We start from the raw sequence: 21,054 nt of genomic DNA on the forward strand, positions 1-21,054 counted from the left end.
TACATAACATCCATGAACAGATGCACTTACAGTAGATTTATGGTCAGCATTAAAGCTAAACTTTACATTTAACTGGCATATGTCATCTTACTGCTCCGTGGCAACTTCAACTTTGTATTCTTGAGGATATTTGATCTAGTTTGGTGATCTATGCTCATAAGAAAGTACAAACAACAAAAGTGATATTATAGTACCGTTTCAGTCTTTATGTGCGTTAATTTTAACTTTTCATGTATTCTGTTTCTTTTTGGTGGCCACACCGAAAGCCACATGATCCTTCTGTAACTTGCGGGCGCCATTTCAGCTTTTGTGTACTAACAGAGATATTAAAAACTTGAGAGACGATGAAAGAATTCATGTCCCAGTCGCGACGGCACACACAGGGAGAGGAAGGCATAATCCCGTTATGGTGTCATACGCAAGGATGGGGAGAAGAAGGGCAGATGCTTGCTGTCTAAAACAGTGCAATCAGTGTATGACTGTTGAAATATGGCAATGATATGTATAGTAGTTTCAATAAAAACATGATTTATCACTTATGAAATATGTTGTTCTATGATCGCTAACTGACTGAACAGTCTGTCACGTATAGTGAAAGCAAAGCCTGTCGTATAGCAGAGCGGAGTTAGCGCTCTTCGACTCAGTTGTTGATGTGTAGATGTTACCAAATGATGCATGTCTCAGCTTCATTATTCATATTAAAATGAGGCTTTCAATGAATGTTGGTACAGCCCACGTTTAGAGTATCAAGTTGATCGTCAAACTTACTTTTGAAATGTGTGTGTGCCATGTAAATTAGGATGGATGAGTGCAGTCTTTATTTGACCAAGTTGGGTGAAGAAGAGAGGTGTAGCCTCAAAGGTCAGTCCATCATCGCACATTTCCCATCATTAGATGTGTAGAAGACAGTCACGATGGTAAATATGTTCATCAAGATCTCGAATACAATCACTTGAATCTTTTATTAGCAAGTATATAATGTGATATTTGGAGCCACATGCGACATATTATGACTTAGAGTGTATTTTTATTTAATAATATACTTTTACTTAAGTTTATTGTTCCGTCGGCCCGTGGCAATGCACTGGCATTTAACTAGTCATTTGTAAGGAACATCTGCAAGTCGCTCTATTATAAATTCCGTTGGCTGATGTACCATGTTCCCATATTTTTTAATCACATATTTTACTCCATCCTCAGTTCATGATGTCTCTTTTCTCGTAGGTACTAGCAGCCCTATATTTGACTTCTATATTTTCTAGTGGCCACGCACTTATAAGTAACGCTGCTATCACTGCTCCACTGCGACACCTCACGGATGAGTTCATCATACACTGGTGTGCATGGTATCTGAAAGAATCGACCTTCTGATTGAGGTATGCACATACTACCTATGCGTTCTTCTTTCAGTTGAGTGATTTCTCTGCTCTTCTTCAGCTTGGGTAGCTCAAACGAAACTGACACGGCTTGTACAGTCAAGTGCTACGTTTTGTCTACATATGTTTCGTATTCTCTTATTTAGATCGAGTGAATACTATGAACTGACGGCTAGCTCAGTAGCTGGAGTTTGCCGTGGCGAATCCACCCACACGCGTTTGGGTTCGGGCAGCGGACTCCTCTAAATCGTGGAGATTTCTCATCTCCTGTCTAAAATAACGGACACCTAAGGGAGGATTTTTCTCCCTTTTTCCTATGGCTGTAGCCGAGAAGCGAGAGCGAGGTCAAGGGCGACGGCAGGAGTTTGGTGCTTGTTGGGGAAAACACACATGGTCGGTGCAAGAAGCTAGCTAGCCTGAACTATGTTATTGCGTGTGTAGGCTCAGGCATATTCAGAAATTAGCCATGGCGTGCTAACTGTAGGAGTATACGAGACACTTGAGGAATCGGTAGTCAGGTTGGTTCAGAGAGAGAACTATGATATCAAACCACAACTGAAATTGCTCCAAATCAAATTAGCCCGAGCCTACCTGACGGTGCTAGCTGCAGGTACAAATATCTTCAATGTCGATTTCTTCAGTGTACTACTGCTACCGTCGATTGATGCATTGGTTTGGGTTTGATTTAGTCAGGTAGGTTTATTAGTAGTTACCATAATATCTCACACCAATTTGTAAATGAAATTATTTTATTGCTATCTAAGAGCATCTCCAATAGGTGCCCTTAAACTAATAAATAACTGATTTTTACATCACCAGGGACCAAAAAAGTCTCTCCAACAGCAGCCCGTGATGCAAAGTTAAATTGACATGGGTGAACAAATTTGCAAAGCTAAATTCTATTCAAAGTTCAATCATATGAAATTGTATTTGAACTATGTTTGTAATTTGCATGTTTAAACTTTGGTCAAACTTTGTTTGAAATATGTAATATCGTCGAAGTAGTTCAAATGTTAGTTCAATTTTTTTTATTTTGTTGATCTGGGTTCCTATTTTAGGGCTGCTGCTGGAGACAGTGCTTGCTCGTGCCCACCAACTCTGTGTGCCCTAAAATAGGGTTGCTGTTGGAGATGCTCTAACCAAACTAGTAGAACCATGTCAAAGCTATAGTTTGTGACCTCTCTCTGGTTTAGTTAGGGATGCAAATTTGTAACCCTCCGGTGTAAGCTTTGACCAACCCTTTTAAAGTCGGCCAAATGAATTAGATTTTAAAATTCAAACTTGCTTCCATACCCCCCCCCCCCCCCCCTCCTAGAAACTTTTAAAAGGGTAGTTTTGCCCATCTACATTAAGTAAACGACAAGTCCTCGAAGCTCTATCTCTACTCCTCTCCTTGCCTGATCCCTTTCCCATTCGTTCATGCCGCTGCTGCTCAGCACCTTCCGAGCTATCTCATGGTGCGGTCCATGGGCCATGGCCTATCTGCACGAAGAGTGCTAGGACAGATTGATCCTTCATAAAGAACGCGGCAGGCTTCTAAAGGATTCAGCAAAGAGACAAATTTATTGTCGATCCTTCATAAAGAACGCGGTAGGAAACATGAAACTTACAAACCGGAAACAAATTTATTGTCGATCCTTCATAAAGAACGCGGTAGGAAACATGAACTTTAAGGAATATTTAGAACGCTTACAAAGTTCCATCATGAAATCACATTGATAGAAGTCATGGCAAGAGAAAAACAAAATCGATGCTTTGAAAATGAGATGAAACATTCCTTAAAATTTACCACAAAAAATCAGAATTTGTTGAAAAAAAATCTATTTTTAAGAATTTACTGTCCATCCAGGAGCATTTGAGCTTGCGAGTAGACACTCGGTGTCCGTTGGGGGTATTTGTTTCCTTTCTTACATATGCTAACTGTTACTTGTATAGAAGATATATGCATATCTGACTTACTACCTCAATGCAGGTTAATGTTTTTGCAGCGCTGGACCCATTGGGTACGTACGTAGTTGGCTTGCTGCATAACTACTAGTCACGGCATTATGGACATGCTGGCAACTAGAACCACATGGTTGGCCATAGGTATCCTTTTCATAATTGTAGTAAGCACCAAGATTTTAAGATGGAAAAGCAGTGTCCATCCATTGTCCACAAGACCACCTCCACCTATCGTGAATGTCCTTGGTCTCTTACCTTCACTCTTTATCAAGGGTTTTGGGGTTACAATCAATGATTTGTACACAAAGTTTGGCAGTGTATTTACAGTAAGTTTGTTGGACCAAAGATAACCTTGTTGGTTGGACCAGAGGTCTCAACTCATTTCTTCCAAGGGTTGGAGTCAGATATTGGCGTTCGTAAATTTATGGAGGTCACCATTCCCATCTTTGGCCAAGAAGTTTTTTATGGTGTAGATACCGCAACTTGTAGTGAACAATTAAACTTCATCGTTGATGCGCTAAAGCCTTCCAGGCTGCGGAGCCTCGTTGATCCCATGTCTCAAGAAGTAGAGGTACACCTAAATAAACCTTCATTTATTTGTCTACCCTATGGCTTTTCTCCAATCTCGCTAATTTATTTTGTGGTTTCATATATTCCCGAACACTCCTCTTCCAGAGGTAGTTTGCTTCCGTAATTCCCTTACTTAAACTAAGTTTTTTGTACTCAAAGGTGACAACATGTACTACATTTGTTTTTACAAGAAAGAAATATGCATGTACTACATGTGCATATGATAGCAACGATGATATATAATTTAACATAAATATCTTTTATGGGAATATCATGAGAGCAAAAGAATTGAGTTTACCTGGTCAAATCAGCCCACAAATCACAAGTCTAATAAACCAAAATAACATAGTATTAATTAGATTAGCAAGATGGCGTATGTGTTGGACCTGGTTTCAACATTTGTCATTAGTTTTTGGTTAGCAGATGTAGATGAAAAAAGTAGTGATACCATGCATGTGCGCTGCACTTGGCTGACGGCTTTCTTATACTACTGTGCAGGCCTACTTTGCAAAGTGGGGACAAGATGGCATAGTTGACCTTAAACATGAACTCGAGCAGGTGCTCATGTTTATCTCAAGTCGGTGCCTACTCGGATATGAGGTTCGAGACATGATGCTGGAAGAAGTATACTCATTATTCCATGACCATGCAAATGGCTTGAACTTTCTCAGTTTCTTGTTCCCATATACTCCAACCCCGAGAAACCGCCGACGAGACAAGGCACACATCAGGCTGAAAGAAATTTTCACTGCAACCATCAGGTCACGTAGAAGCTCCGGCCGAGTTGAGGAGGATGCACTGCAGAGGTTGATGAATTCCAAGTACAAAGATGGTCGCTTTACAACCGAAGCAGAAATTTCTGGCATGATCATGGGCCTCGTCGTTGCCGGACACATCTCAAGCACTAGCACTAGTACATGGACTGGAGCTTGCATGTTGAGCAACACCAAGTTCTTAATAGCTGCCATGGAGGAGCAAAAACATATCATTAGCAAGTACAAGAACCAAATAGGCTACGAAGCCTTGTCGGAGATGGATACCCTGCATAGATGCATCAAGGAGGCAATTAGAATGCATACATCAGCACCAGTTTTAGTTCGCAAGGCACATACAAAATTCAGGGTGCATACCAAGGAAGGCGAGGAATATGACATACCTGGGGGGCATAATATTCTAGTCCCTACTGCACTCAACAATAAGCTAGCACACATTTACAGTGACCCTCATCTGTATGACCCGGATCGGTTTGGCCCTGGAAGAGAGGAGGACAAAGTTGGTGGCAAGTACTCTTTCACAACATTTGGTGGTGGAAGGCATGTTTGCCCTGGCATGGCCTTGGCATACCTACAAATTAAGGTGATATGGAGCCATTTGTTAAGAAATTTTGAGCTCAAGCTAATATCTTCATTCCCTAAGGCTGATGGGAGCAAGATGAACCAAGAGCCTAAAGGAAAAGTAATGATAAGTTATAAGCGACATCAACTTCTGTGATGCTAGTTGTTGTTAAAGTAGTAATGTTTATCTACCTATTTGTCTGTTTGCATTCAAGTATTTTTCATGTGCGAATTATGTGTAATCGTTCGCATATATTTTCATGTGTGGCACCACATATCAGAGACGGAGGAGACCAAATTCGGCATCGCCAGGAGTCGATTGCCCCTAGTTATTATTAATTTAGAGTAAGAATTTGGGTATGGAAAGGTTCGTCCCGAAGAAGGTTTTCCTGCTGTCTCCAAATTCAGTTAGAGTTGTTTCATTTTACTCCAAGTTGTAATTGCTTTATAAGCCATCCCTAGTCGATCAATACAAGCTACCAAGTTGAATCTATGCTCCCTACGTCGTCTTCTCTTTCCCCATGCGCCTTGTTTCTGATGTGCCCAGGGGAACCTATCCATGACCGGTCATAAATCGCAAATTGCAAATAGATGCGTGCAAGGCAAACTTCCACACCTTGCACGAGGTCCATGGAGAATTATAAGACATATATATTCAAACCGCAAATTATATGAAGAGGTGCTTGGAAACTTATAAGACATTTTAAAATTATCGGTGGTCTTTTTCTTTTCTTTTAGTAGCATTCTGACTGGATGGCCACTTGACCCAAATCACAGAGGGCATATGTGAATAAACTTTTAGACCAAAGCAGTCTGAAATAGAGGAAGGGGGTAGCTAGTAGTAATATTATAGCTAGGGAGTAGATAAACAAGCGGCAGTAGTATTACTCCGAGCCTTTGTGAACAACTTTATGATAGTTTTTATTAGAAGAATGTGTTTTTTTGCGAGAATATCAATGTTTCATCACTGGCTCTCTGCGATTCACTTTTGCAAATCAATAAAGCTTGCATGGAATGTGCAGGTATCGTCCCAACATCTGCTAGATTTCCACTATTATCTATGGCTATGTGCATCGTGTGATGCATAACCCGGGGGATACCCTCCTTCTCGAAAAAAAGATTTCCACTATTATCTACAACCTATATAGGTGTGTGTACCTTGCTCGAATTGGTAACTATGTTCAGAAGCCAAAATCATTAATCTATGTCTTCCAAACCTTTTTTCGGGAAACAACATCATATGATACCTTTCTTTGTACATGTATAATCGGCTGTGATGGTCAAGTAGATTGGTTCGTTCGGTTGCTTGCAATGTATAATCGGTTGTGATGATCAAGTAGATTGATTCGTTTGGTTGCTTGCAGTTGCACTTTTTGTGGTTTGCATGATCTCGCTAGCAAGATGTGATTCGGCAGAGCAGCAGGCTGTGGAAGTCGACCTGTCATCTTGCTCTAAAGTAAGTTGGTATCAACTGATGTGTCTGAAACAGGTAGATATCAATTCAATATAGGTTTGCTTGCACTGAGATAAAATGGGCCATTTTTATTTCTGATACTCTACCTATGATAATTAATTTTCTACCCTAGCAAATCAATCAAGAACAGGATTATGAATGTTACTTTAATTAGACAATACTCCCGCCGTCCGGAAATACTTGTCATCAAAATGAATAAAAATGGATGTATCTAGACGTATATTAGTTCTAGATACATCCCTTTTTATCCATTTTGATGACAAGTATTTTCGGACGGATGATGGCAACCCGCCACGTTCGGTCCACCGCCTGCCGACCAGTACACAACAAGTGTTGTTTATCACACTGATGCTAGTGATTGATAACCGCAGGTCTTTCTTTCTGTTCTTTTTATTATTTTTTAGCTATGTGTACCCTTGATCTCTTTGGACATTATGTTGGTATAGAGGTCGGGTGTAATTGGTATCTTCACGATTTTAATATATTCTCTTTGTTAGAAAAAAAATGATGATGTAAGTTAAAAGAGATAACGGTAGAAATCGTGGAGAGAGAGAGAGAGATGACCGCAGTACACCAAACTTTGGAATAATTCATGGCGCGTTTGGTTGCCCACAAAAGCTCAACCAGCCCGTTGTATGCAGCATCTTTTCGGTGTTGGCTGTTTGGTTACGTGCAAATATTGTTGGACCTGCATTGCATGGTTTTTAAAAGCACCTCTGGGCCTCTCTCCCTGGAAACGCCCAAAACGATCGTTTCCAGCGAGTCAGGCCCGAGCGATGCTCTTGAGCCCACGTGAGTGGCTCAGGCGAGACATGGCTGTATGTGGTTTGCAGGTATTTTCTTCTAAGCACCTCTTTAAGCTCCTTCACCCCTTCTACACAACCATGCTTCGATTCACGATAAGTTGTACACGAAAAATATGCACCTTGATGTAATGATTCTATTCATGCGATCGGACCGTACTTTTGTTCACTCTATATGTTAAATTGTGTGTTCATATTTGAAGCCGTTTTGGATGAATTTTGACAAATTCGTGACACACGGTTGACCGTTTGAAGTTTCCTTTGAGGAGTAGTTTCACCTCGCTGTTTGACATGACTTTTGTGTTGTGTGTTTTTTTGTTTCACTAATCATAGACGAGTAGATCTACATGTGACCAGTGTGTTGTCGTCGACGTAGGCCAGGAAGCAGCCCTCGCTCCTCCAGACGCCGGTGCGCCGCCATAGCCGGTGAGCTTCTTGGCGGCCACGGCGCTGTGGCACGCCAGGCAGTCTATCGTCGCGGGGTCGCCTAGGCAGAGGCCACAGGCGAACGCCCTTCCACTGTCGGACTACCGGGGAGCGACCCACGTCGGCGTGGCGGCTCCGGGTAGCGCTGGCCAAGAGCGGCAGGAGGACGGAGAAGAGGATGGCGGCGAGGATGGCTATGGTGGTGAGCGCGCAGGCGGGCGCCATGGATGTGGGTGACAGCCCCTCATGCATGCCAGCGGTGACAGTAGCAGTGAGCCGGTGGAGGAGGGCCACGAGAGATTAGACTTGGTTCCGGTCGTAGTGGCAACGAACATTCTACTTTAACATCTATATTCAGTGTAGTTGTTAACTCCTAATCACAATGCATGCATGCAACCAAACACCGGGTAGAAAATGCTTGCACGGTGCAGGCAACCTATATGCAGGTAACCAATCAACTTGCAAACGTTGTATTTTGTCTATATCTTCTCAACCAGGCTCTAGTCATCCTGACCTTTTTTCCGTGCAACCTCTAAAAAACGGTGTAGGTAACCAAAAGCACTCTCAGTGGATACAAGACATGCCATACTGCTAAAAAATACTCCCTCCATTTTTAGGCTTGCATAGCACGATTCTTAAAAGCACCTCTGGGTCTGTATTGCTGGAAACGCCCAAATCGACCGTTTCCAGCGAGCCAGGCCCGAGCAATGCTCTTGAGCCCACATGAGGGGCTTTGATGAGACATGTCTTTATGTGGTTTACAGGTATTTTCTTCTAAGCACCTCTTTAATCTCCTTCAACCCTTCTAGACGATCATGCTTCAATACGAGATAAGCTGTACACGATAAATATGCACCTCCATGTTCTGATTCCATTCATGGGACCGGATCGTAGTTTCACTCACTCTCTATGTTAAATTTTGTGTTCAAATTTGACAATTTTGTGACACACGTGCGACCGTTTGAAGTTTCCTATGAGGAGTAGTTTCACCTCGTTGTTTGACACGACTTTCGTGTTGTGCATTTTGTGTTTCACTAATCATAGACGAGTAGATCTACATGTGACCAGTGTGTTGCCGTCGGCGTAGGCCAGGAAGCATCCCTCGCTCCTCCAGACGCCGGCGCGCCTGCTCGCGCCGCAGTTGGTGAGCTTCTTTGGTAGCCGTGGCGAGGCATGCTAGGCAGTCTCTCAGCGCGGGGTCGCCTAGGCAGAGGCCGTGGGCGAATGACCCGCCGTTGTCAGACTGTAGGAACGCGAACCTCGTCGGCGTGGCGGCTCCAGGTAGCGCGGCCAGGAGCGGCAGGAGGACGAAGAAGAGGAGGGCGGCAAGGATGGCTATGGTGGTGAGCGCGCAGGCGGTCGCCATGGAGACAGTGAGCCGGTGGAGGACTAGCCACCAGAGGTCAGACTCTATTCCACTCGTAGTGGCAGCAAACATTCTACTTTAACCTCTCTGTTCAGCGTAGTAGTTAACTCCTAATTACGGTGCATTCATGCAACCAAGCAGTCGTGAATATTTTTTAAACTTCACGAATTCTTGCTGTATCATAGTGAGCTGGCCCAAATTCTTGTACCTGAGAGTAGCAGGTTATCCCGGTCGGGATTATCGTATTCCAGTGTGCCAAACAGGTCTAGGGTTTAAAATGGACCGGAATTATAAGTTTAGAGTGCTAATTTCTGGGATTCAAAGTTCAAGGTTTAATTTAGCTTTCGTTTACAACTTCAAGATTTGTTTTGGACTTTTCCCTAAAAGATACTCCCTCCATTCTTTATATTAGCGATTTTCGTTACGTTCTCAACGTCGACGAGCACCACACTTCGGCTGGAGTGATGGGGCTGGAAACGTGACATAGACCCACGCTCCACTCAGGTGATCAACAACCAGGATCGGATCGAGTCCTACGGAGCCCATGCCCACGCTCCCACGTACGGCGTCATGGCATGTTCTCTTGTAATGTACTGTACATGTCAGCTAGTGTCTGACTTGTAATGTACTGTACTGCACAGTTGCACTACTGGACTTGGTTACCTTTTTTTGTCATCATCTCCTTCTTATGAGATGAGTGTATGTGATGGCTCTGCGTCGCTGCTGGGACGCAGCATGACCGATCGAGCAATCACGGAGCAGCTGCCACCCATGTGCCGGCCAATTTTCGCGTTTTGACCCTTTGTACAAAGTTTAGCCGGATCTGACCCTTATTCGAAAGTATTTCGAGATTTGATCTTTTTACCTACCGCCATAGTCTTTGATGGTAGGGTTACATATCCTATCGCCACAGGCCTTGGCGGTAGGACTTAACCGCGTCATGACGGCCGTTTAACGTTGAGAATACCCTACTGCCAGAGCCTTTGACAGTAAGCTGTGTAATCCTACCACCGTGGTCGTCGGCGGTAGGCTATTCGTTCTTTCAACATGCATGCGAGAGCATTGTTCTCTGGCGTGATGGTGAAAGCCTGACTCTGCCTACCCCTAGCTTGCAAAATATTTCTCTCCTCCTGTACAGTCACTTCATATTCTTTACCACCTTACGGCCCTACATGGTCCCTCCACCCACGAGTGATTCTGTGAAGCTTCTGCACAGTGCATGTGACCCCATTGCTTTTCTTGCATGGATGGACAGACCGATGCGAAGGAACTTGATTAACCCGTGTTGTCTGATGCCTGCCCTTTGCTACTGCCGGCTAGCTAGGCAAGCATGCATGCATCAACGGTCAGCACGTCTGCAGCCGTATAATTACAAGCCCCCCAACCCTGCTGGCCTGCCTGCATGCACCTACCGCCGAGGATTATGGCGGTAGGGTTACATAGCCTACCGCCAAAGACCCCAGCGATAGGGTTTTTTCAACGTTAAATGAATGTAACGGCGCTGTTAAGTCCTATCGTCAAGGCCCATGGCGGTAGGTCGTGTAACCGTACCGGCAAAGACTATGACGGTAGGTAAAATGGTCAGATCCCGAAATATTTTCGCACAAGGGTCAGATCCGGCTAAACTTTATGCAAAGGGCCAAAACACAAAATTTGGCCCCATGTGCCAAACACACACGGTGATCGAGGTGAGGGTCCTAGCTAGCTAGCTAGCCAGTAACGTTATTGTACATGTCAGGTAGCTAGCGTGTGACCTGACAAAACCAAACAAACATGTCAAATGGTTACGCGGACGTACCCACATACTCCCTCCGTTCCACAACATAGTGCATATAGATTTTTTGAAAAGCCAAATTTTATGAACTTTGACCAAAAGAGAGGATTACAAATATCCACAGGCAGACACAAAAAGCATGCGTTAAAAGAGTGGGGAAGTCAGCAGGGTTTCAACATTTCGCTTGTGGACACAGAGATCGACCGTTAAAGAGGGTTACGACAATCCGTAGGCGGACACGAAGAGAGTGCGTTGAAAGAGGGAGGAGCATAGGCGTTAGAACATTTCTCTTGTGGATAGAGATACCGCTGTTGATAGAGAGGGTTACAACAATTCATAGGCGTACGCAGAGAGTGGGCATTAAAAGAGGGAGAAGCGGAAGCGTTACAACATTTCTCTTGTGGACAGAGATATCAACCATTAAAAGAGAGGGTTACAACAATTTGTACGCGGACACAGGGAGGTGGCGTTAAAAGAGGGGGAAGCAGAGGAGTTACCATGTTTCTCTTGTGGATAGAGATATCGACTGTTGAAAGAGAGGGTTACAACAATTCACAGACAAAGAGAGTGGGCGTTGAAAGAGGGAGAAGCGGAAGCGTTACAACATTTCTCTTGTGCATAGAGATATCGGCTGTTAAAAGAGAGGGTTCCAACAACTTTCAGGCGGAGACAGGGAGGTGGGGTTAAAAGAGGGGGAAGCAGAGGAGTTACCCCATTTCTCTTGTGGATAGAGATATCGACTGTTGAAAGAGAGGGTTACAACAATTCGTAGACAGACAAATAGAGTGGGCGTTGAAAGAGGGAGAAGCGGAAGCGTTACAACATTTCTCTTGTGGATAGAGATATCGGCTATTAAAAGAGAGGGTTCCAACAACTTCCAAGCGGACACGAGGAGGTGGCGTTAAAAGAGGGGGAAGCAGAGGAGTTACCACATTTCTCTTGTGGATAGAGATATCGGCCGTTGAAAGAGAGGGTTACAACAATTCGTAGACAGACAAAGAGAGTGGGCGTTAAAAGAGGGAGAAGCGGAAGCGTTACAACATTTCTCTTGTGGACAAAGATATCATCCGTTAAAAGAGAGGGTTACAATAATTTCCAGGCGGACACAGAGAGTTGGCATTAAAAGAGGGGGAAGTGGAAGCATTACAACATTTTGCTTGTGGACATAAAGATCGACTTGCAAAAGAGAGTGTTATAACAATCCGCGGGCGGACGGAAAGAGCGTGCATTAAAAGAGGAGGAAGCGGAAGGGTTACAAAAATTCGCACGTAGACATGGAGAGCAATCTCTTGCGGTCTTATATGCAATCAAACGAGAGACGTGGGAATGACGTGCAACCGTCACCTGTTACACACTCGCGAGTCCGTGAAGCCACCCACCCATGCCCCTTCCTGGCTACCGGGTTTCTACCAAAGGGACCGACATACCAACATAGAGGGAGGGAGTACAACAAATCTTCCTTTGAAGATTCAACGGAGCGGTTGTTTGTTTTGATTACACTACCAATAGCTTTCAAGGGGAAAAAGATGGTACAGACAAAAATAGATCTTGCCAATCATAGTTGTATTGATCATAGCTGGTAAATTCAAAATATTTTCTTCAGTTATGATGTAGCATTGGTAGATGCTAAGGTGGCTCTCCAGGTTCAACATTGCGCTGAAGCAACACCCCTGATTTGGCTAGAACACTCTTTCCTGTCAAGAAACCGAATGAACTCCACCTTAAATCATATTTTTGGCAGATCTTGCAAAAAAACAAAATCTAAATGGCTAACCATTAACTATAACATTGGTGTATTTTTAGTAGTTAATGGTCACATTGTGTGAACTGTGCTACTTATGAAAGATACCTATAAGCTGATTCTCAATACAAATTCGGATGGTTAATTAGGTGCTTCACATTATGTCAAGCTATTTCATATGTAATGACATAACTAGTAGATCATGCTTGCGAGGAACTCAAATCTCGGTGATTGATCATTTAACTATTAATACAATTTCACTTTCGGACCTCAAATAAGCAATACAAATTCCAAAACAAAAGCAGCACAACTCTGTTTAATGGTGACATAACGGAGATCAACAATGTTATTTGAACCATGACATTGGTCACATAATAAATTTGTAGGAGATATGCCCTAGAGGCAATAATAAATGATATTATTTATCTCCGAGTTCATAATTATGTTTATGTTCCATGCTATAACTGCAATGATTCTCGAGTCTACAATATCCACGAGGCTCGGAGGAAGACTCATATGCACGTGTGGAATAATAAACGGTAAGAAGTATTCCTAGTCTGGCCTCTAAGACTAGCTCAAGTGTTGCATGATGATTCTGTTTTCCTGGTCATGGGCATGTCTATGCCAGCAACTTTGAGGGCACAATGTTAAGAGAACATTTGTGTTGAATCGACCCGGATTGATGTTATGCTATGAGATTCATTCGTCACAAGTTTATTGGTACATAACACAGAGATGGTTAACGTTTGCATGATTCCTTAGACCATGAGAGTATCGAGTTTCTTCATGCTTGCTTCATGAACTTTGGGGTTTGTTAAACGTCATCCGTAAATGGGTGGCTATTACGGCGGCTTATGGGTTCATGGAAAAGTGTGTCAAGTAACTTGATAGCTCAAGATTGGGATTTGCTCCTCCGACGATGGAGAGATATCTCTGGGCCCTCTCGGTGTTACGGTATCCATCATCGTCTGGCCAGACACTTTGTGATTTGATCACGGGGATGCCGGAACACGATAATGAGAAAAGAGAACAATACCGGTAACGAGGTAACTAGCATAGTGAACAAGTTGTTGATCCACGGGAATGCCAACATGTCTCACCTCGGGTATTTGTAACATATCGCGAAGCAACAGGAATAGCACACGGCAACTGGAGGTTCACTCGAATATTTATTCGTGTGGGTATAGGGGTCAATATGGGTGTCCACGGCTCCGATGTTGATCATTGATCGGAAGGGGTTCCGGGTCATGTCTATACTTCACCGAACCTATAGGGTCACACGCTTAAGGGTCATCTATCTGCTGAATACTAGACAGGGAGTCTGAGAGAAAATCACCGAAAAAGTTTCGGACACCGAAAAGTTTCGGACAGCGGAATCGTACCGCAGAGAGAGGTCATCGGATAAGTTTCGATGATACCGAAAAGTTGTTTCGGGATACACCATTAAGTCAAATTGGTTTCGGCACATGCCTGATAATTCTTGGAGGATGCCAGAATCATTCTGGAAGCTTTTTGGAATTTTCTGAGATAAAAACCGAAAATGTTCCGGAGCTGCCGGAGCCACTTCAGATGCGTTTCGCAGATGAAAATCACTAAAACCGGAATTGTTTCGGAATGCGTTGAAAATCATTTTAGTGGGTACTGGAAATGTTCTTAGCCCACATAAATATTTTCAGTTTGATCAGACGCTGAAAAATGTCGTCGTGAATAGTGAAAATCAGCTTTATGGTTACTTTATGGAAAGCCACCTTTTGGGGCTTTGCTCCAAAAGATCTTGGGGATGACATGGATGGATAGGAGCCATTTTTTGGGCCCCTCATGGGGGTGTGGCCGGCCACATGGGGTATCCCCCCTTGGGGACCCTCTTGTTCCTTGGTTTCACTCCTAGGTCCTTGTGGAAGGACTTCATTCATGTGCATTTTGGGTTTTTTGTGAAACTACCCTACCCCCTTGGGATTTCCTATAAATAGAGGTGGAGGGGCAGCCCTCCACACTCATCCCTTGCTCTCATACACATGCCATGCATTATCTGGCTTCTTCTCTCCCTCCCACGAAAAGAGTTTCGTAGAGCCGTAAGGCTGTCTGGGTTCCGGCAGGAACTAGTTCTGGACGGCGAAGCCCTGCCGGATAGATGACACCGTATGTGTGCAACTCTGTAGAGAGATCGTAGTTTCGGTCTTAGTTCGTGAGTGCCTCCCGAAGGGCTGTCCGTGTGACCGTCCGAGTTTCGAAGGTCCTCCCGAAGGGCTGTCCGAGTGACCGTTCGAGTTTCGAAGGTCCTCCCGAAGGGCTGTCCGCGACACCGTCCGGGGGGCTGTTCGACCGCCTCCCGGAGGGCTGTCTGAGGAGCAGATGAGGGTATACATCCTCGCGGTTGGGAGGTTGTAAATCCTAGCTGCGGGGATCTGCACCGCCGATCGTCATCGACTCTACTTCCCGCTGCGCTACGAGTCGGTAACGAAAAAGATCAAACCATGTATGCAGTCTCAATAGTGGTCCTGGGCTGGTGCGTAGGTCGGAAAATTTTTGTTTTCTGCTGCGTTCCCTTCAGTGGCATCAAGAGCCGTGCTATGCGTAGATGCAGGTTTCGATCTACAATACATGGAGATGTATGGGTATTGCATAATATAATTAGGTAGTAGATGAGATCTATTGCTGAAAATTATTTATGCGGGTGACAGATGAAATCTGTTACCCGAGGTTCTTGTTGCTTCCCTAGAATTTGCGTTTGCTCAATCTCGAGACAGCATGGTGGAATTTGACAAAGTTCTGGCAATCCGTGATCCTGATTGATCATGGAAGTGCTATCAGTTCTTTGGGTTCTGCCGTAGTCAAAAGAAAGATGAAATTCGCAGATGAAAGGGCATTGCAGATATGATCTGCACGGGGGTCATGCGTATGACGAAGTTTAGTATGGGGCTCGAGATTTAATTATCCCGTGTTTCATACACCCCGAGATGTTAATCTAGCAACTTGAATAATCATACTTGATGATAAAACGTTGGTCGCTGCGGTTTAAGTCAAAACCTTAGAAGCCACGTAAAATAAATTTTGCATAAACCGATTAGAGGCGTCTAACTTGGTTTTGCAGGATGTGCATATGATGTGGTATAGCAGTGCTCATACTAATTCGATTATGTATGAGATGACTATATGATGTAATTTGATTAACATGACCTGCGTGTCATGATTCGGCATGATGGTTGGAGCCATATGATTGCACTTTAATGACCTGCGTGTCAACCTTGTTGTAATGCATTATTTTGTTAGCTATAGAGATAGCAATATTATCTGGTGCATCGACAAGGTGGTGGCAATCTTCGCGAAGGTGAACACCGACGCGAATGCCGAAGACGAAGAAATGAAAGACTTCTCCGTCAGAAAGGGCTATACCATATCATGCTATTATGAATTGCCTGAGATGTTTATCCCTTATGATGCACCCTTCTTGATTGCGCGGTAGTCGCTTTTATTAGGGTGATCTCTCACTTAAAATACCAAGTAGTTAGTGTTCTCCCAAGTGTAGCACCGTCACGGCACCTATCTTTTCGGGGTGCGCCGTGTCACACGGGTACGAACGATTAGAGAAGTGTGAGGCGGGTGAGTTGAGACCTCGCAGTGAGATCACTTGGTTGTCTTGACGTTCAGGCATGACCGTCATGAGCTCGGAACACACGCATCGAAAGATGAACAAGAGTCACATAGAGATGTGATTGGCAAGTTGGCCTACCGGTTGAGATTTTTCGTCATCAGTGGTGTTACACCAATGGCGAACAATTGAAATGTGGGTCTTGTATCACTCACAATCAATTTTGAGAGATATTGATTTGAGTGGGAGCGCACTGTTGAATTAACATGTTTAATTCTTAGTGCAATTAATTATGAACATTGTCTAAGTGTTATATGCAAAATAGTTGTAGAATAATGGCTCGCGTTTCCACCTTCCCTGTTAAAATTGAATAGCTGTTAAATATCTGGTTAAAACTTTACGATTGGTACCGTAATATGAGGATTGTCCTCAAAAGTGCCAAGAAGGACTTTGTCCTATCACATGCTTTCCGTATCCTCCCGCTAATGCTATGGATCATGTGACTCTCGTCCTTTGATCCAAAAGCTAGAATTCTATTACGGTCAAGTGGAATATGTTTGCTTCCATGAAACCCAAACTTCGAAAGTTGGGATAGTTATATGATATTCATGGAACTGAAAATTATTTTCAGATACAAACAAAGCAATGTTTGTTTGCAAGTATTAGTAAAAGTGTTTACTATGCATTTGACTGTTGGGAAAGGGATCCAGAAGAACGCCTGTCATATAATGAAAGGTGAATAAAACAACAACTTAAAGAGAAAGGAAGTGTCCAAAGGGTGTTAGTATGACTTACACGCCTAGGAAGTCCGGGGCTAATGCCACTCTTAAGTTGGGTGCTTCTTCTGAGAGTAGGAGAAATACTAAAAGTTAAACTGCTAGAAGTATAAAGGCAAAAGGAAAGAAGACTGGAATATCCAGCTCATGTATGAATGTCATACAAGTTTTTGATGTATAGAAGGCTGGTCAAAGATATAGTTCTTGCGAATTATGGTTAAACATGTTAATCACTAATTCTTGGGTATTGTGAGTTCATCACAAAAATGCCCGCTCGATTGCATTCTGTTGCAACTCGATGTAAGAACTACTATGGCCTGAAAGACTAGCTAGAAATGAGGTTAAGGTATACACAGGGAACATAGTAAATGTTACTATACCTTCCATCAGTGTATTGCCGTCTGTATTTATTTTCATAATTCATTTAGAGTTTTACAAACTCTATCCCATTGCATAAGGCATCTTGCAAGAAGGTTGTTCATAAGAGAACTTTTTATGTTCGATGTTATGAATAACACAAGGGCCATACTTTCATTATGAATGAGATGTATGTTATGAATATTGATAATAATACAATACCTCTGGGTTTACTTTCATAATTCATTTTAGAGTTTCATACACTCTAGCCCATTGCAAAATGTTTGTTGCAAAAGAATTGTTCATAAAAACAACAATTGTTGTTAAGTATTATGAATAACATAAGGGCCATACTTCCATCATCGATGGGACGTATGTTATGAATATTGAGGGTAATATGATACATCCATAACACTGACGCTAAATGTCGCAAGACTAAAAGAATACCACACAAGTGTGGCACTACATTTGGTCACATTGGAGAAACCCGCATGGAAAATTCCATTATGATGGATTTTGAAGTCTTTTTGATTTTGAATCATCTGACACTTGCAACTTTCCTCCGAAAAGTGAAGTGACTAAAATACGGTTCACAGGCCATAAGGAACGAACAACAAACTTATTAGTGATCATACATTTGATGTGTGTAGTCCGATAAGTGTTGTTAGTGGTGGATTTATTTATCTTCAGAAATGACTCAAGTAGATATATGGATATTTACTTGATGAGACGTAAGTCTGGATCTTTTGAAATCATTCGAAAGGTTCTCAAAAAATGAAGTAGAAGTTATTGTAACAAGAAAATTATGTTTCTGCAATTTGATTGCACAAAGGAATATTTGAGTTACATGTTTAGCGAATGTCTGATGAGTTGTGAAAGGGGTTTCATAACTTGCACCTCCCGGAACACCACTGCAAGTGAAAAGTCCGTGGAGATGTAATCTAACCATTTATGACATGGTAAGGTCAAAGATGACATAAATAAATTTGCCATTATCCTTTTTAAAGTGATGCTTTAGAGATTGCGGCTTTTACACTGAAAAGAGCTACATCGGGTCTGTTGAAATGAAGCCATGGTATGGTACGCCCAACCATGTTGTATCTTTTCTTAACATTTGGAATATGGGGCTTGTGTAAAAAGTTACAAACCTATTCCAAATCAGACAAGTGCTACTTTGTAGGTTATCCCATGTCATTGGGTATTCCTCCCTCACTATACCGAGGCAAATAGGTTTGCCACAAAGAACGGTATGCTTTTAAAGAGAATGGTTCTTTCTAAAAGGTGAGTGGGAGAATAGTGCAACTCGACGAGATAAACAGTATCTTCATCAGATCAAAGGAAAGAGACCTTGGAAGTAATTCCAGAGTTTCCTACTGCGACTGATATGGAAGTCTCTACAATAAAATGTATGAACTTCGGTCGAACTTGCAGCTGAACCACGTAGGCAAGGCTCGTGCAAACCTCTCAGGTGCGCAAACGAGATATTGTTGTTAGACAACATTATACCTACGATACACAAGGAAGCATTGATGGGCCCTGACTCTGGAATTGGCTAAATGCCAATACAACCCGAGTTAGTTTCCATATAAGTGATTCAAGATTAAAACCTTGATACACCTTTCGGAAGACTTAGAGTCTAACGAATATTTATGGAACTTAAAACTGATATGGATAAAATGTTTTATCCATAAAGCTCGACTTCTTGAAATAATACGATGAGGTTGTTTTCATCGTAGCGATGCTTAAAGTCGGTTCGGGTTGAACTAGCAATTAATACATATTTCAATCATGAGATATGAAACATGGATGATAAAAGGATTTCCATCTGATGGAAATGAAACCTAGGACTTGTATATGATACAGTCCAAAGTAATTTGTCGATCCAGAGGATGCTAGTAGGTATGCAAACTTCAGAGTTCCAGCAATGGACAGAAGAGAGCAAAATGGAGTTGGAATCTTCGTGTTTTGATGAAATGGTCAAAGGGGTTTTGACTTCATCAATGGGTAACGAAGATGCTTGTAATTCAAGAAAGTAAGTGGGAGCGTAATAATATTTCTAAAAACCTTATGTGCTTGGCACATTGGTAATTGGAAATAAATTTCTTGACACGAATTAGGACTTCATTTGAAAATAGTTTTTCGATGAAGTGCTTAGGCTAAATAGCCTCAATATTAGGCATGATGATCTATGGAGATAGATTTACCTAATGGGGCTAAGCAATGAATACATATTGACAAGATGCTAAAACCTTTTAGCATTTAAAATGCCAAGGAGTGATTCTTGCCAAAGTCACATGGAAAGAGTTTTTGCAAGACTCGGTGTCCCAAAACACTGATGAGTAAAATACATGATGCAGATTCCACACACTTTTGTGTTTGGATTAATCATGTATTCCATGGTATGTAAAACAACCAGATATATCCGATACTCCCAAGGTGTTGCGAGTATGGATACTAAAGTGATCAAAGTATTGATCGTGGGACAACAGTGAAAGATGTCATTGAGTACTGGAGTAAGTACTGATGATATGTTTTCTTGCAAGCGGAGATCATGAAGAGTTCGTTGTAAAATGTTACATCGATAGTCTTCATCTTTTCACCGTGCGATTTTCGATTTAAGTTAAGGGTTTTGTGTAACACACAATGTGGTGGCACAGTTAGTTGGAATTTGTTCAAACTAGTTACTGTGGCGAATTCTATAACAAGGGCTAAGTATGTTGACGCTTTAGAAGCGACAAAGAAGATGTTGAATCATATAGTTCATTCATGAACTTAATATAGTTCCAAGATGGCTTTTGACAATGGGACACTACTGCAGGTAGTTGCTCCATAACTCAGTCTGAGGAATCCAGGTTCGACCTGTGATTCACATACATACAAAGCCAAGTCCACACAAAATATGAATTTTGTGAAAACGTGAAAACGCGAGGACATGCAAAGATACACACGGAACTGAAGTCGTCAGATCCGTTGGACATCAGGCTATACCACAAGCGAAGCATATTTTCACCGGTGTGCCACAGGTGTGAAGTGCATTAGCATAAGCTAGATTATTGACTCTAGTGCAAGTGGGAGTCTGTAGGAGATATGCCCTAGAGGCAATAATAAATGATATTATTTATCTCCGAGTTCATAATTATGTTTATGTTCCATGCTATAACTGCAATGATTCTCGAGTCTACAATATCCACGAGGCTCGGAGGAAGACTCATATGCACGTGTGGAATAATAAACGGTAAGAAGTATTCCTAGTCTGGCCTCTAAGACTAGCTCAAGTGTTGCATGATGATTCTGTTTTCCTGGTCATGGGCATGTCTATGCCAGCAACTTTGAGGGCACAATGTTAAGAGAACATTTGTGTTGAATCGACCCGGATTGATGTTATGCTATGAGATTCATTCGTCACAAGTTTATTGGTACATAACACAGAGATGGTTAACGTTTGCATGATTCCTTAGACCATGAGAGTATCGAGTTTCTTCATGCTTGCTTCATGAACTTTGGGGTTTGTTAAACGTCATCCG

At 42.5% G+C, this 21,054-nt stretch overlaps 1 pseudogene; it reads left to right on the top strand.

Annotated features, from left to right (window-relative positions):
- Positions 1-3,424: 3,424 nt before the first annotated feature.
- On the top strand, positions 3,425-5,381 carry LOC109742953 (obtusifoliol 14-alpha demethylase-like; annotated as a pseudogene).
- Positions 5,382-21,054: the final 15,673 nt, after the last annotated feature.

Source organism: Aegilops tauschii, chromosome 4 (genome assembly GCF_002575655.3).
Source record: "Aegilops tauschii subsp. strangulata cultivar AL8/78 chromosome 4, Aet v6.0, whole genome shotgun sequence".
Taxonomy (NCBI): Eukaryota; Viridiplantae; Streptophyta; class Magnoliopsida; order Poales; family Poaceae; genus Aegilops; species Aegilops tauschii.